Genomic DNA, 15,385 nt, shown 5'->3' with positions numbered 1-15,385 from the left:
CTTATCTGGGGGATGGGCAGGTCAGGTCCCACATTGGTGTGCCATTTGTCGTCAAAGTTTGGGATGCCAGTATGCCAGGCTAGCTTCGCGGGCGGGAGACAGAGACCAGGGACACATGGCTGATCAGAGAAGCTGTATTTCTTTATTCAAAGGCATACGATTCAAAAAAATAATCTAATCTAATCACCACACAGTCTGTCCTGCATCTTTCTCCTTCGGTGGCAGCATCAGGAACTCAGGAAGTACATAGGATAGGGGGCAGGGAGAAGGGAGAAGCGTGAAAAGGCAAAGATTAAACCACAATCTCCCGGAGGCGGGGAGAGTGAGACCAAACCAATGTGTAGCATACCAACAATTCTCTGCTTCATTGATCTGCCTAAGTTTGAGGAGTGGGGTGTAGACGTCCCCCAATTGATGTATTTTTGTACATCAATTTTTGTACAATTGATGTATTTTTGTAGTTCTTTCAGCAGGTGTTTGATGTATTTAAATGGGCCCTCATTGGGTGCATAGATGTTAATAATTATTAAATCTTCTTGGTTGATTCATCCTCTAATCATTATGTAATGACCTTGCCTATGTTTTATTACTTTATTTAATTTAAAGTCTATTGTGTCAGAGATAAGAATGGCTGTTCCTGCCTTTTTATGTGGCCCATTAACCTGTATGATAGTATTCCATCCTTTCACTTTAAATCTGTGTTTGTCTTGTTGGGTGAGATGGGATTCTTGCAAGCATCATATGGTTGGGTTGTTTTTTCTGATACATCCTCCCATTCTGTGCATTTTCTTGGGCGAGTTTATGCCATTGACATTTATTAATATTATGTATTCTAGGTATTGCAGTGCAATTATTCAATAATTTTTATTTGCCTGATATATGGCAAGTATTGTGGTGATGTTCTCATTTAGAAAATATCTTTTAGAACCTCTTTCAGGTCAGGCTTGGTGATGTTTGCCTCCTCTAACTGTTGTCTGTCTGAGTAGGTTTTGATCCCTCTATCTAGTTTGAATGAATGTCTAGCAGCATATATTATCCTTGGTTGAAACACTTTTTCATTCAGGGCTTGATAGATATCTTGCCATTCTCTTCTGGCTTATAGAGTTTGAGTGGAGAAGTCTGCTAATAGTCTTATGGGTCTTCTCCTGTATGTGAATTTTTGTTTTTCTCATGCAGCCTTTAGGATCCTTTCTTTATCCTTACTTCTTTTCATTATAACTATGATGTGTCTTGGTGTCTTCAAGTCTAGGTTGATTCTGTTTGGGACTCTCTGGGCACCTTGAATCCTAATGTACTTTCTGTTGTTTGGATTTGGGAAGTTTTATTCTATTATTTCCTCCAGGATGTTTATTTCCCCTTCCTCTCTTTCTTTCTCTGGTAGGGCAATTATATGAATGTTACTTCTTTTGAGATCATCCCACATGTCTCTGTTGTTATTTCCAGTGTCTCTCAATCCCTTTTTGAGTTCTTTTACCTCTTTCTTAGTTTTCTCTAGCTCATCCTCTGTCTGGCTAATTCTGTTTTCTGCTTCTGTTAATCTGCTTTCTCTTCCCTCAGCTTCTTTCATCAGATCAGTTGTAGTATTAGCTTGTTCTGCTAATTGGCCTTTTAGCCCAGCTATTTCAGCTTTCAGTTCTCTAATTACCTCAAGGTAGCTTGTATTTTTCTGAGGGTCCCATCTGTTGTTTCCCTAATTATGACAGCCCTTTCCTCCATAGTTGTCTTCATTTCTGTTATTATTGGGTTTATTATTGCTTGCATACTTTTCTTATCTGTGGTTACTTCTGACTGATTTGTAGTTTCTTCTGAGCTCCTGTCCTGATTATTTGCAGTAGTGATAGTAGTTTTATTTCTTCTTGTTTTAACCAGTTTTTATTGATATGGTTTGTAATATTCTAGTCTTTTCGTTGTTCAGTTGTTGTGTTTTGAATACTAACCACACTGCCCTAAAGACTTTTCACAAATGCAGTCACAAACCTCAGAAATTACAACAATAGCAACTGAAGTGAGGATTGACACAGTTCAATCAGTACCAGTTAGTGAAACAACAACATTAGTCCAAGGAAAAAAAAAACAGAACCAAAAGAAAAAGAAAGAGAAAGGAAAAAAGGGAAAGCAAGAGTGACTATTATGCAAATCTATTGTCCCCTATAAGTTCTAGAGAAAGCAAGAGGATAAGGGAAGGTAGAAAAGATACACACACACACACACACACACACACACACACGGAGAAAAAAAGAGAGAGAGAGAAGAGGGAGAGGGAGAGAGAGAGATCAATCTGAGTCATATTTCTTCTAAAAAGTAATTCACAAAGAATGGTCAGTGAGTTCAGAAGGCAAAAAAAAAGAACACAAGAAGAAGAAAGAGGGAAAAAAGCAGTGAAAGAAAAGTTGTTTTTTCTTAATTAGCTAGGAGAAGAGAAAAAAGATGGTGGAGGGAAGTGGGAGAGAGAAACAACTTCCTTTCACAGTGGATAGGACACCAACTCACCTATTAATGTAAAAGGCAACAGCAGTTAATTTTGGTCAACTTGAAGAGGAGGGAAAAGGGACAGGTGTACATAATAATAGTAATAATAAAATAAGATGGAGTAAAAAATGCTAACAGTCAGTCTGCAGCTTGGACCACTCCAGATTGGCAAATACAAGCAACTATAGAAGTATCCAAAAAAAGAAAGAAAGAAAGAAACCCTCCAGGTTGTCTTTCCCAAGAAGGGCTGCAGCTCTGATTGGTCAAGTATTTTGTTACTTAAATAGAGCTCCAGCCACCTAATAAAAATGTAAAGAAAAGAAAAAGAAAAGGGTTTGGAATGATACCCCTGCTCTGCTAGGAATCCTGGTTAAAAAAATAACTCTGCAGTAGGACTGCTAGGAGCAGCTGGCCATTCCTGCTGGGCAGGAGGAGAATGATGAGTTCAGAAATAGTGAAGCCAAAGACTTTCCTTTCTTTGTCTATTTGGCTTCTGTTTGCCGACCCAAGAGTGGGTTATAGGACTCTTTTCTGGTGTTACCCTGACCACCCCTATTCACCCTTTCATGGATGTGCCAATTCTCCTAACCACTTCAGAGAAACTCAGGTTGTAGGCCACTTTTTTTTGGAGCTCACACTAGGTGTTTTTTCCAAGTGGACATCTTGGCTCTGCCCCCAGCATGTTTTCCTAAGCAAAAATATACCATTTGTGGTTTTCCTGATAACACAATAAAGTCTTATTGTGCTAGTCTTTCATTGCCAAACTCTTCTTTCTCTCACTAAGATCTGTAAACCATTGTTCCTATAGGTTTGTCTTCAATACAGTGTTCTTTACATGAAATCAAACATTACATAACTTTATGAAGTCCTTTCCTTTTACATGGACATCTACATGCAAATATTTAGCTTTCATGATGTTTACTAGGATATGCATGTATTCTTTATAGGATTTTTCTGAATGGATCCAGAGTCTTATTTGTGCATGATTTTGCCATTTTGAGGTTGTTTTCTTTTTTTCTTTTTTTTTAGTGAGAGGGAGAGGGAGACGGAGATGGAAAGACTACATCACCAAAGTTTTCCCTGTTGTCATACATCTCCCAAGTGGTGCCAGAGTATGAACCTGGCAATGCAATTGACTAACCTGCTGGCTAATTTTTCATATACCTTCTGGGATTTTTGTTAGATCCCTTTACTGGAGGAAGGAATGATTTATAGAGATACTTATTATAGTGTGGAAATGCCTGAATGATAATTAGTTACTCCAGAACAGAGTATTAGGCTTTCTTTTTTCTATGTCTGAGCTACTTCTTTTGTAATGTTTTGCTACAGGTGAAAATAGAAAATGACTTAACTGTCCATCAAGGATTAAATGTGAGTAGCTACTCTGGTGCTTTTGAAGTTCTTTCTTTTGTTGTGGCCAGTGAAGCTAGAAGTTCAAAGTTATCTTTAAATACTAAAAGGAAAGTATATTTAAGGCAGATTCCCCCTCCCAGTGCATGTGCCTATTTGGTTCAGAGAATTCTTATTGTGTCTTTCCTAAAAATTTATTTTAATGCACCCCAAATAATATTTGGAAATCATTTTATATTACCCAATTGCATAATATGATCATGATGAAAATAATCTGTAATTCAATGTAAATGTGTCAGCAGATAAGTCTGGCTGTGGAAATGCTTATTTGGCTATAGAAATGCTTATTTGAAAGGAGGGTGCTAGTCTGGATCAATGATGAGAAAAATGTCTGAGGATGCTGAGAGACAAAACAAGCACTGCAGATGTCATCTGAGGTCCAGATGAATGCTCATTCTATGGGAAAACTAAGACTCACAGAGCCTGACTCTATTTGCTGACCCATAAGTGACAATAGAATGCTGCCAGGAGCATGTTTTTGTCTTTCTTTTGTAGCAAGGTGTGAACATCATATTGTATGGAGCAATTTGCTCTTTTAGATAGGCTGAGTAATACAAACCTTCCTTCATTTTTTTCCCATTGAGTAGATTAGTATAGATAGATTCCTCTATATAAGCCATCTGTTCTTGAATAATGAGTGGAAAATCGAAGTGGTTCAAAGCAGGGATTGCATGCTGATATTAATTATAGACAATGTTACCAATTTATGGTTTTGTTATCTTTGATGTAATATTTTCTGAGACTATGTTTTTGCTGTTCTTTCTGTCTTCTTTCTAATATAGGTGACATGTAGCAAGGTCTTCCACTTGAAAGAACTGAGTGAGTACCTGTCTCAGGATCCTTTGAAATATGTACCATTTTTCTCATACCACAGTTGAGGTCTCTCTCTCTCTCTGTCTCTCTGTCTCTTTCTGTCTCTCTGTCTCCCTCTCTCTCTCTCTCTCTCTCTCTCTCTCTCTATATATATATATATATATATATATATATATATATATATATATATGATAACTTTGAACTTCTAGCTTCACTGGCCACAAAAAAAGAAAGAACTTCAAAAGCACCAGAGTAGCTACTCACATTTAATCCTTGATGGACAGTTAAGTCATTTTCTATTTTCACCTGTAGCAAAACATTACAAAAGAAAAAATAGAAAAAAGAAAGCCTAATACTCTGTTCTGGAGTAACTAATTATCATTCAGGCATTTCCACACTATAATATATATTTAGACTGACAATTGTAGAATTTTAGATTTTTACAGGTTTATATTATAGAGCTATTTATTTTGTGAAATTGAGCTATTCTTAGGAGTATCCTGGTCACTTCCTTATGTTTTCAAAATGTTGACTTTATGATTAACACCATTATTGTCAGATTGTTTTAGTAAGATTGATATGAGTATTGTGGGTCATTATTTTATTTGTCTTCCATGTGTGATCCTGTTTTGCTAATTTTTTTAAATTTCTTTTTATTTAAGAAAGGATTAATTAACAAAACCATAGGGTAGGAAGGGTACAACTCCACACAATTCCCACCACCCAATCTCCATATCCCACCCCCTCCCCTGATAGCTAAATATAGAAAATCACATGGCATTTTTTCTCAAAATATTTCTAAAGTGATGAAGATTTTAAATTAAACAAAAAAGGACTATTGGACAATTTATGTTTCTGAAAAATGAAAAAGTTTAATTTTTCCTCCTCAATTACTTCACAAAAAATCTTAGAGTATAAAATCAAATGAAGTAATGAAACAATGAAATTCCACTTAAGTAAAGCAGTGATAAGTATTTATTATTAAAATGCAAATATTAATCATTATTAAGAGTAGCATGTATATCCTTTGGCATGATAAGAAAATTTTGTGTTTTCATTATCTTTTTGGCAGACATTTTAAGTATTAACTTTTTTCATGTCCTATTTGTATTTATGTACTTCATTATGCATATTCATTATCCTATTTTTTATTTTTTTAAGATTTTATTTAATTATGAGAAAGATAGAGAGAGAGAAAGAACCAGACGTCACTCTGGTACATGTGGTTCTGGGGACTGAACTCAGGACTTCATACTTGAGAGTAGAATGCTTTATCCACTGTGCCACCTCTCAGACCATGCATATTCATTATTCTATAAATATCCTTCTAATGAGTTCAATAGCATTAGAATAGATATGAACTCAAGCAAATGTCATGTTACAAAATATGTGATCTATAAAAAGCTGATAAGGTCTGTCTCTTGATTTATATATTGATTGGCTCTTGTGTTTGGATAATATAAATTAATTTAGCTATATAATTTTAACATACATAACTGGCTATATTTCTACTATATTTAAATAGAAAACAGAACATCATGATAGTCTTCCATTCCTGTCATTGTCATCCTCAGCCTGTGTCTGTCCCTTCTATACATACTCTCTTTCATATATAAATTATAAAATATAATAAGAAAGTATAGATAGTAGCACATCTGGTTGAGCACATATGCTACTATGTACAAGGACCTAGGTCAAGCTCTGTTCCCAAGTTCTCAAACTTTGGGGTGGGGAAGCTTAACAACCAATGAAGCAAGGACTCAGGTTTCTCTCTCCCTCTCTTTATCCCCGCATTTGCTCTCTATTTCTCATTATCATACTAAAATTAAAAGGAAAGGAAAAACACAGGGATAAAACGGCCACCAGGATTGATGGATTTATATTATAGGTACAGAACCCCAGTACTAACCCTGCTGGTAAATAAAAAAACAAATAAATAAAAATAAAATAAAGATAACTTAGCATAAGTTTATTTATTTATTTTCCCTTTTGTTGCCTTTTTTATTGTTGTTGTAGTTATTATTGTTGTTGTTATTGATGTCATCATTGTTAGGACAGAGAGTAATGGAGAGTGGAGGAGAAGACAGAAGGGGAGGGAAAGACATCTGCAGACCTGCTTTACTGCCTGTGAAGGGACACCCCTGCAGGTGGGGAACCAGGGGCTAGAACCATGATCCTTATGCCATTCCTTTCACTTTGCACCACATGCACTTAACCTGCTGTGCTACCTTCCAACTCCCAACTTAACATAAGTTATCTGACATTACATATATTTTTATAAATCCTGTTTTCTACTGTAGTTATTTACCTTGCAATATGAATTTCATTTTATATTTATTGCTAAAGACTTACTTATAGCAAGATAAGGAGTGATTCACCTGCACTTTGTGCTCTGGCACATGGAATATGGATAGCAAGGATGGAATCTGGGATCTTACATATACAACTTCTGTGCTTTTCTTGCTGGACACCTCCACCACATGGATTTTAAAATAACCTACAAACAAGCTTGTGCTAATTTTTATTTATATTGCAATGACTCTATACATTAAGTTGGAGTATCTGATAATTAAATAATACTGAAATGTTTAATCCATGAATATCATGTGTTTATTTAAGAGGTTCTGTGTACAGCAGGGGCTACCTGTCTACATGATTTCACAGATCATGATGGTCATCTTTTTTATTAGTGGCTGAGATACATGGACAGAGACATAGAGAGAAAAGAAAAGACATGAAAGCACTTCTTCAGTGCATGTGAATCTTCCCCTTAGTATGGTGTCCCCATTGGATAGTCAGAGACTTTATCTGCTCAGCCATAATTTTAACAGTTTCTTCCTTCTTGTTGAGTAGAAATGGTTATTTATATATTATGGAAATATATTTTATTACAGAGATATAAATTATAAATATTTCCCTATGGTTTTTAGGGCTGAATTTTCTCTGTATGCCTAGTGTCCATAAATAAGAACATATATGAATTTTGAATTTTTCATTGTTCCACTCATAATGTTTTCATTGTTCAAGTTTACACAATGATTTCTGTTGTTTCCAGTGTTAAGTGCTGAGGAATTATCGATATGTTGAATGGCATGTGATTGATGCAAAACTGAAATGTTTATGTCTGTGCTCTTTAAAGTTAACTATACTCATATAGACTTAAAATATGAGAGAGAAAGATTAGTTAGCTAGCTAGATAGACATATAGATAGGCAGACAGACAGATAGGGAAAACTTCAGGAGAGGGAGAGGGAGAGGTTTCAGGGTCTGAGCAGTTTCTGACCTTAATCTGGTGTACTATTGACATGCCAAGGTATAAGCTACTAGGCTGTCAGAAAATTCATGGTATATTCTTCTGCTTTCCTATGTGAAAAATATATCATTTTTGACAGAGGCCAGCCCCAGCAGGTTATTAGGGTATCCTAAAAGATGGGTGTCGGCAAGAATGAGATGAGAGACACGTCAGCTGCTTCAAGAGCAGGAGAGAGGCACCTCTGCTGTGCTCAGGCAGAACTTTATCTTACAGTCTTATAAGCCTTAGATTATTAAAACAAAAATTACCAAGGCTTTGTGTCATGCTAGCTTCTTGGGCGGGAGAGAGAGACGACCACAGACTCATGGCTGAGCTGGGAAGCAGTATCTCTTTATTGATGAGCGAGGATGTGGTTCAACAATCTAATATCTTCTAATCACAACACAATTCTGTCCTGTATCTCTCCTGAGGCAGAAGAGTCAGGAATAAGGAAGTATGTAGGATAGGGGGCGGGAAGAAGGAAAAAGTGCTAACCAGTGAGGATTAAACCAATGTCCAGGAGGCAGGGGAGTTTTCAGTCAACAGTGCTTATGTAAACAGAATACATCGTAAGTAATACAAGCGAACCTAATGTGATAATCAAAACAGAAGGTCTTATAAGCATGATTTAGAAGCATACGAACAGCTTTGGTTACTAATACATAAATCGCCAAGACTTTGATTATTAATATAAAATCACCAAGGCTTTGATTATTAAAACAAAAATCACTAATTAAGAACAGCACAGTTAGGGAACACTTCCTGCTTTGTGGAACATTTATATTCTGGGGGCATTTTTCTCCCTAGAGATCACATTACAGTCTCTTTGTATTTTGTTATTCCTGTATTTGTGTGTTAGGTAGATGTCCTATTGATTAAGATTAATATTCTACCTGTATGTTTATGCCATTCTCTTGTCCCTATGCATCAGAATCCATGGTTCATAGAAATTTCATGTTTGTTATGTTTCTAGGGGCCTTAAACAAATTGAATAGCCCCATTTTCCACAAAATGGGTTCCATTGTTTTTTGTTCAGTTTTTTTCCTTACTGAGAAGGCACCAAGGTGGTGCTGACCTGGCCAGCCACTCCATAAAGTTAAGCTCTCTAACTGGAATCCATCTTTCTTGTATGCTCACTATGTGACCTAGGTTTTCATGTACTATTCCAGTATAAGGAGGTGGAAGCATAGTGGTGGGTGGTAGATTAAAAGGCCCATTGTATCTAGGTGGGTACCATAATTTTCCCTTTATTAATTATGCTATGTATGGTGACCCCTCCACTGTGGGAAGCACCAATATTTCTCTATATTTTAGGGGAAATACTAAAAGAAGTGGTGTAGATAAAGCACTTTTTCCTATTGGAGCCTCTTGAAAAATTCTGCATTATTGATATTGTTTGTTCCATTATAATCAATCTTACATAGTGCAGTGCAAGTTTTGTCATTATTTTTGTTATTGGTCAGGCTCTGAGCCTGGCCATAGGTAAATATTATCAAGACCACACAGAGCTTAATCCCAAGCCCTATACATGGCAAAAGGCAGGATGGTTTCAGTTTGGCCGGGAGAACCCATCCATCCTGAACTTCCTATGAAGATGGTACTATGTCAAGCAGCTCGCATGGCAGTGCCAGTACCACATCCCCCCCCCAATCTTGTATTATCATGATTTATTGTTCTAGTACCCTGAGGTATTCTATGAAGTGTGGGTTAGTCATGACACTTTATTGGGAAATTTTGTTGTGTTTCTATCACTTTTGGGTTCTAATCAGAAGTAGTGGTTCTCAGAAGATAGTGGTATTTTATCTCAGCACTATATAGTAGACCATTTGAGGCTGTGAACCTGTAAATATGCATACTATTTCATGCTCTGAGTTTATCCACACCAACACAATAATAAACCTGCCTACCTACCTACGTCATGTGTTCTCGTACATGAATTTTAATCATAGTCATGATGTACGCTCACCTCCAAGAAAGGGACCCACCCCTCCTTTTGAAATGGTAAATCCAGCAGATTTGGGGTAATAGAGGGAGGGTTAACTGATGCAGTTTGTTTTGGGCTTCCACTTTCACATTCCAGTGCCCTTCACTGTTTTCACACATGCCAAAGCTTAACTTTCCCACCACTTTTGATTCAGCCCAATCTGCTTGCACTATGTATCCTGAATGCCACACCCATTTGCAGCTCGCCAATAAATTGCATGAGCCATCCAAATAGTTTGTTCAGATTCCTTTACAAACCCATTGAACCCTCTGGTTTAATAAAGTGCATTCCTTGCTTTCTGTATATTTATCATTATTGTTTTTGACCCAATTGGAACTGTAACATATTGGAGGCTTCAGTGATATCTGACTGCCAAGACTGTCATGTCCCTATGTAGCCAGACCAGGCCTCTTAAATCAGAGGGAGTCAGTCTCTCTCAAAATTCCAGAACCTTACACCTAATGAGATTTCTGGAGTCTCCTTCCATAATGGGGCCAGACTTCTTTTATATCAAACAATTCCTATGTCAGGAATAAGAAAGCAAGTGACATATGCAACAGGGATCCTCTCAGGCTAAGGGAAGCCCATCGAGTATAAGTTAAGTTACTGAAGTCTACCAGGTTTGATCACTTCAGTAACTATATTGTGCAGTTGATGGCCATGTAGTGTGTCCCAGGGCCAGATTGCTCAACTCACAAAAGCTAACTGACTTAGGAATTTAAAGGGAGAAATGTGTTATTTTCTCATCTGTGTGAGAGAGCATGTATGTGGATGTTATGATTCTATGGCTTTATGGCTACAGAACTTGAATGGGCTCTAACCTGTGGTTCCATGGGCTGTCGTTTCAGTTAAATGGGGATACACAGACCTCTGGTCTGTGACCGAGGTTGGGGTTTATACAGATACCCCTAAGCTAAGATGCCCTTAAGATCTGTGAGGGGTTCAAACTGCCTATACCACACTCTCCTGTGCAGTGAATATGTCTTTGGCCATGATTAACTTCTTACGGTCCTAATGCAGACATGTCACCAATTTGGTATGGCTACTGGCAGCTCTTTACCACTCTCTTCAACACAGAGAAGTGGCACATTCTCACTGCTTCTAGTGACTGGCTCAAAATGCAAGCTCCCAGAGAACAAATTGAATCTAAAGCTTGGGGTCAATGGGCATTCCCAGAGGAGAATCGAAATTGAAAATCCAACATGGCTGAAGGACAAGCCCATCTAGAATTGATGAGGTCAAGGGAACCCATGGCCCAGGAAACCCAGGCAGGAGCCTGAGAAGCCAGCAAGTCAGCCAAGGTAGCCAATATCCTGCAGAGAGCTGATGAGAGCCTGGAGGTTTTTATGAGATAGACCAAAACTGGGATAGTGCACCTTTGTCATAGACTTGGTGCTATAAAATAATTTCTTACTTTCCCTTTTAATGATATCCCTAAGCTGGCAACCCTCAAACTGTCTAAAAGTTTCTCTTATAGCTCATGACCAACAAACAAGTTGTTGTTTCCTTATGAAACATTGAGAAAACGGGAATTCCCCAAGCAAATAGGTTAGAAGGGAACTTCTAGAAGCAGAGCATAGTGAACAATTCAGTGCCATTCATGTAGGATAATACAAATATAACATGGACTAATTGGACTTGTTTATGAGCTTATAAGTAAAGTTTAAAAATTAATTATGGTTGTTGTACTGAAGAATATAGTTAAGAGGGAGAGGAAAAGGGGCATTTTTCCCTTATTATGTCCTTTAGAAATGATGTCCCTTTTCATTAAAGAAAGTTATATAGTTCAGTAGGTGAGTATACAACACAACATCATATAATGGATAGTTGTATATGTGTGGGCTCATTTGTGGACTTTCGATTCTTTTTCTTTTTGTTGTTGTTTCATTTTTGTTCTCTGTATTTCCAAGTTTCCTCATTTAATATGGCTTTCATTGTTTCAGCATGAGACTGTAGCTAAACTGCTGAATTTCCCTGTTTGTATATCTTAGTAGGGGAGGGGAGATTTTGTCCTTAGTCACTAGGTCAGGTCAATATTGGGTGTCCTTCCTGCTGTCCCAGCTTTAAGGGATCACATTTGTAAATTGCTGAGTTTTTACATGATGTTTTCATTTTAGCAGTTCTTTCTGGATTAAATTTGGTACCAGATGTTTGCCTCAGCTGCCATTTTCCAAATTTGTGCCAGCTATCCCTGAGCATTGATTTTTCTTCTTGGAAATCACACCCTCACCTCCTTCCTGTCCAAAAGCTGGGTGTGTGTCTACTCAACTGTATGGATTCAGTGATTTCCTCCTTCCTTCCTTCCTTCCTTCCTTCCTTCCTTCCTTCCTTCCTTCCTTCCTTCCTTCCTTCCTCCCTCCCTCCCTCCCTCCCTCCCTTCCTTCCTTCCTTCCTTTCTTCCTTCCTTCCTTCAATAGCTGTTTCTTTCACTGAGACCTGGAAGTGTGGTACCACATGGTGCCAGCTTTTCCTGAATATGGCCTTTTAGTTCTGGGAATCTCCCTCTCACCTTTTTCTTTACATGTGTGCTACTCATGTCTGTACTCATGTTTATTGTATTTAGTGTTGACAGAAAATCACTGCTGTATTAATTTACCCTATGTCAGTGATTGAATCACTACCATGGATTTTGATATGTCTAGCAGAGATGTGACTGGCAGGAGTTCTCCCAATAATTAAAACTGAATCATCAGCTCAGATAGTAGCCAGGGTGTTCAATTGGGGTAATATTATTTGATTGGTTCTATGATTTCACCTGGATATAATAGCTATCACATAAATCATAAAACCGATCAAATTATATTAGATGTGGTCCAAATATGTCTGATTTGTAAGTTATATTGTGGCCTGAAATAGTCTGTTATCTAAGAAGTCAAGAATAACATTGTTTATAGTAGTTACATGAATATTTGAAGAATGGGGGCACAGTCATACACTTACCTGAAAACCTGATAGAGTTCATATTCTCAATATTGGCATGTTGATGTAAATAAGGGTAGTTGTTAATCTAATGGAAAAGTTGTCACTTATGAACTCTTCATACTAGGTACATATCTTAAATATTTTTCTTTTTTATAAATTTATTTATAAAATAAAAAATATTGACAAGACCACAGGATAAGATGGGTATAATTCCCAACACCAAGTTTCATATCACATCCTGTCCATTGAAAGCTTTCCTGTTCTTTATTCTAATGGGAGCATGTACTCAGGGTCATTATGGGATAAAAAAGGTAGAAGGTCTGGCTTCTGTAATTGTTCCTGTGCTGAACATGGGCATTAGCATATCAACCCATACTCCCTGACCCTATCTTTACATAGTAGGGCAGGGCTCAGGAGAGATCTTGGTCCAGGGTACCTTGGTGAGGTTGTCTGGCCAGTGAAGTTAGCGTGACATCATGGTAGCATCTGTAAGTTGGTGTCAGAGTGCTGGGGTTGAAAGGTTGACATTCCAGGCATGGTGTCTTTGGACACAAACCTAAGTGAGACATGTTGGGGTGGTACTGGTTGCATTGATTAGGTTGAGCTCAGCCATGCAATATCAAAGGTATGGGTCAAGTGAATCATGTAGGAAGATAATAAGTTATGTTCCATAATTTCCAGGAATGGGAGAAATATGGGTTTTATAGTGAATGGGGAATGACCGTGCTGTCTTGGAGTTTAAGAAGGCAATAGGTAGTTATTATTGTAACAAAGTTAATAGGGAATTTGGTTTACTTTGAAAATCCTATGGTTAGCAATTGCTGTATCATACAAGACCTTAACCATGATTTATGCCATTTAATGCTATTTACATATAGCTGTATCTTATATAGAGACACAAGCAGTTGCTTCTGGCCTCCCTGGTCTAAGATTATCGGTGATTTAATATTTTAATTAAATAGTCATTATTAGAAATACATTAAAAATTGAGCTCACTGTTAAAATTTAATCAGGTTACCAATTTGAAAACTTAAGGGCATAGATTGAAGGAATATATATTCCAAGCTGGGGTCTATCCATAAAAAGTGTGAGAATTTCAATCTATTTCCCCTCACATATTGATAAATATTGATTTATATGATTACAAGCTAATAGAATTGTATATTAGCATGTATGTAGTACCAAAGGTCTGTGTTCCTACCCCCCAATTCCCTATAGTGAAGCTAAAAATCTACCCATTCCACCACACCCGGAGTTTTTTTACTTCGATGAAATACTTCAAACTCAGTCACATTCTACTTTGTTTTTCCATGTCTGTTTTTCTTTCTCAATTTCTGTTTATGAGTGGATCATCCAATGTTCATCTTTCTTTCTAACTTACCTCACTTAACAAGATTCCTTATAGATCCATCTAATATGAGTTAGAGAAGGTATGTATATATTCCATGATTTTCTCAGCCAGTCATCTCTTGTTGAGCACTTGGATTGCTTCAATGTTTTGGATATTATGAGTTGTGCTGTTATGAACATATGTGTACTTGTATCTTTTTGGATGGATGTTATGGAGTCCTTAGGATAATATCCCTAGGAGAGGAACTACTAGGTCATGACAAAGGTCCATTTCGATCTTGGTGAGGGTTCTCCAGACTGATCTCCACAGGGCCTGGACCAATTTTATTTCCTTCAAAATTGCAGGAAGGTTCCTTTGTCATCACAGACTCTCCAGCATTTGTTCTTACTGTCATTTTTAATGTATAATGTTGTTTTCTCCGGGCTGGCTTCACGGGCGGGAGACAGAGATGACCAGAAACTCATGGCTGAGCTGAGAACGCAGTTTAATCTTTATTCACGAGTGAACGGTTTGAAAAACTAATCTAATATAATCTAATCACAACCCAAATCTGTCCTGCATCCTTCTCCTCAAGCGGCAGCATCAGGAACCAAGGAAGTACGTAGGATAGGGGGCAGGGAGAAGCAAGAAGCGCGAAAAGGCAAAGACTAAACCAAAATCTTCCAGAGGCAAGGGGAGTGAGACCAAACCAATGTAACAGAATGACCATGTAAATAGACCACAATGTCAAGCAATGTAACAGAAGGGATCCCAGAAGCATAACTAGAAGCATACCAACAGTATAACATTGTATGTATAGCACAGGGGTGAGGTGGTATCTTACTGCTGTCTTTTTAATTTTTTATATTTATTTTCCCTTTTGTTGTCCTTGTTGTTTTTCATTATTGTAGTTATTATTGTTGTAGTTATTGATGTCGTTGTTAGAGCAGAAATGTAGGGGAAGAGAATGATAGACACCTGCAGATCTGCTTTACCTCCTTTGAAGCGACTCCCCTGCAGGTAGGGAGCCAGGAAGAAAGGTAGATAATCTAAACCAAGGGTAACCAAAGGAGACTATTTACATAGTTCCAGCAGAGGTATTGATTGGCCAGCTATTCTGCCACTCAGCTAGAGTTCTAGCTCACTAAAAAAGAAAAAAAAAAAG

General features: G+C 37.5%; 1 long non-coding RNA gene and 1 other non-coding gene across 3 annotated transcripts in view; both read left to right on the top strand.

Annotated features, from left to right (window-relative positions):
• LOC132534922 (uncharacterized) overlaps positions 1–15,385 on the top strand; it is a 60,882-nt gene that overhangs the window by 44,076 nt on the left and 1,421 nt on the right. For both annotated transcript variants that reach the window (XR_009546681.1, XR_009546680.1), the window contains exons 3-4: positions 3,799–3,840; positions 4,662–4,702. This is a non-coding gene — a long non-coding RNA (uncharacterized LOC132534922). The remainder of the gene's footprint in view (positions 1–3,798; positions 3,841–4,661; positions 4,703–15,385) is intronic.
• LOC132535184 (small nucleolar RNA SNORD109A) lies at positions 4,189–4,260 on the top strand. The gene has a single exon (XR_009546961.1). It is a non-coding gene; the product is annotated as a small nucleolar RNA SNORD109A (small nucleolar RNA).

The sequence above is a fragment of the Erinaceus europaeus genome, chromosome 20, assembly GCF_950295315.1.
Source record: "Erinaceus europaeus chromosome 20, mEriEur2.1, whole genome shotgun sequence".
NCBI classification, from domain to species: Eukaryota; Metazoa; Chordata; class Mammalia; order Eulipotyphla; family Erinaceidae; genus Erinaceus; species Erinaceus europaeus.
The sequence above is the reverse complement of the archived record's forward strand: the minus strand, read 5'-3'. Positions and strand labels throughout refer to the sequence as shown.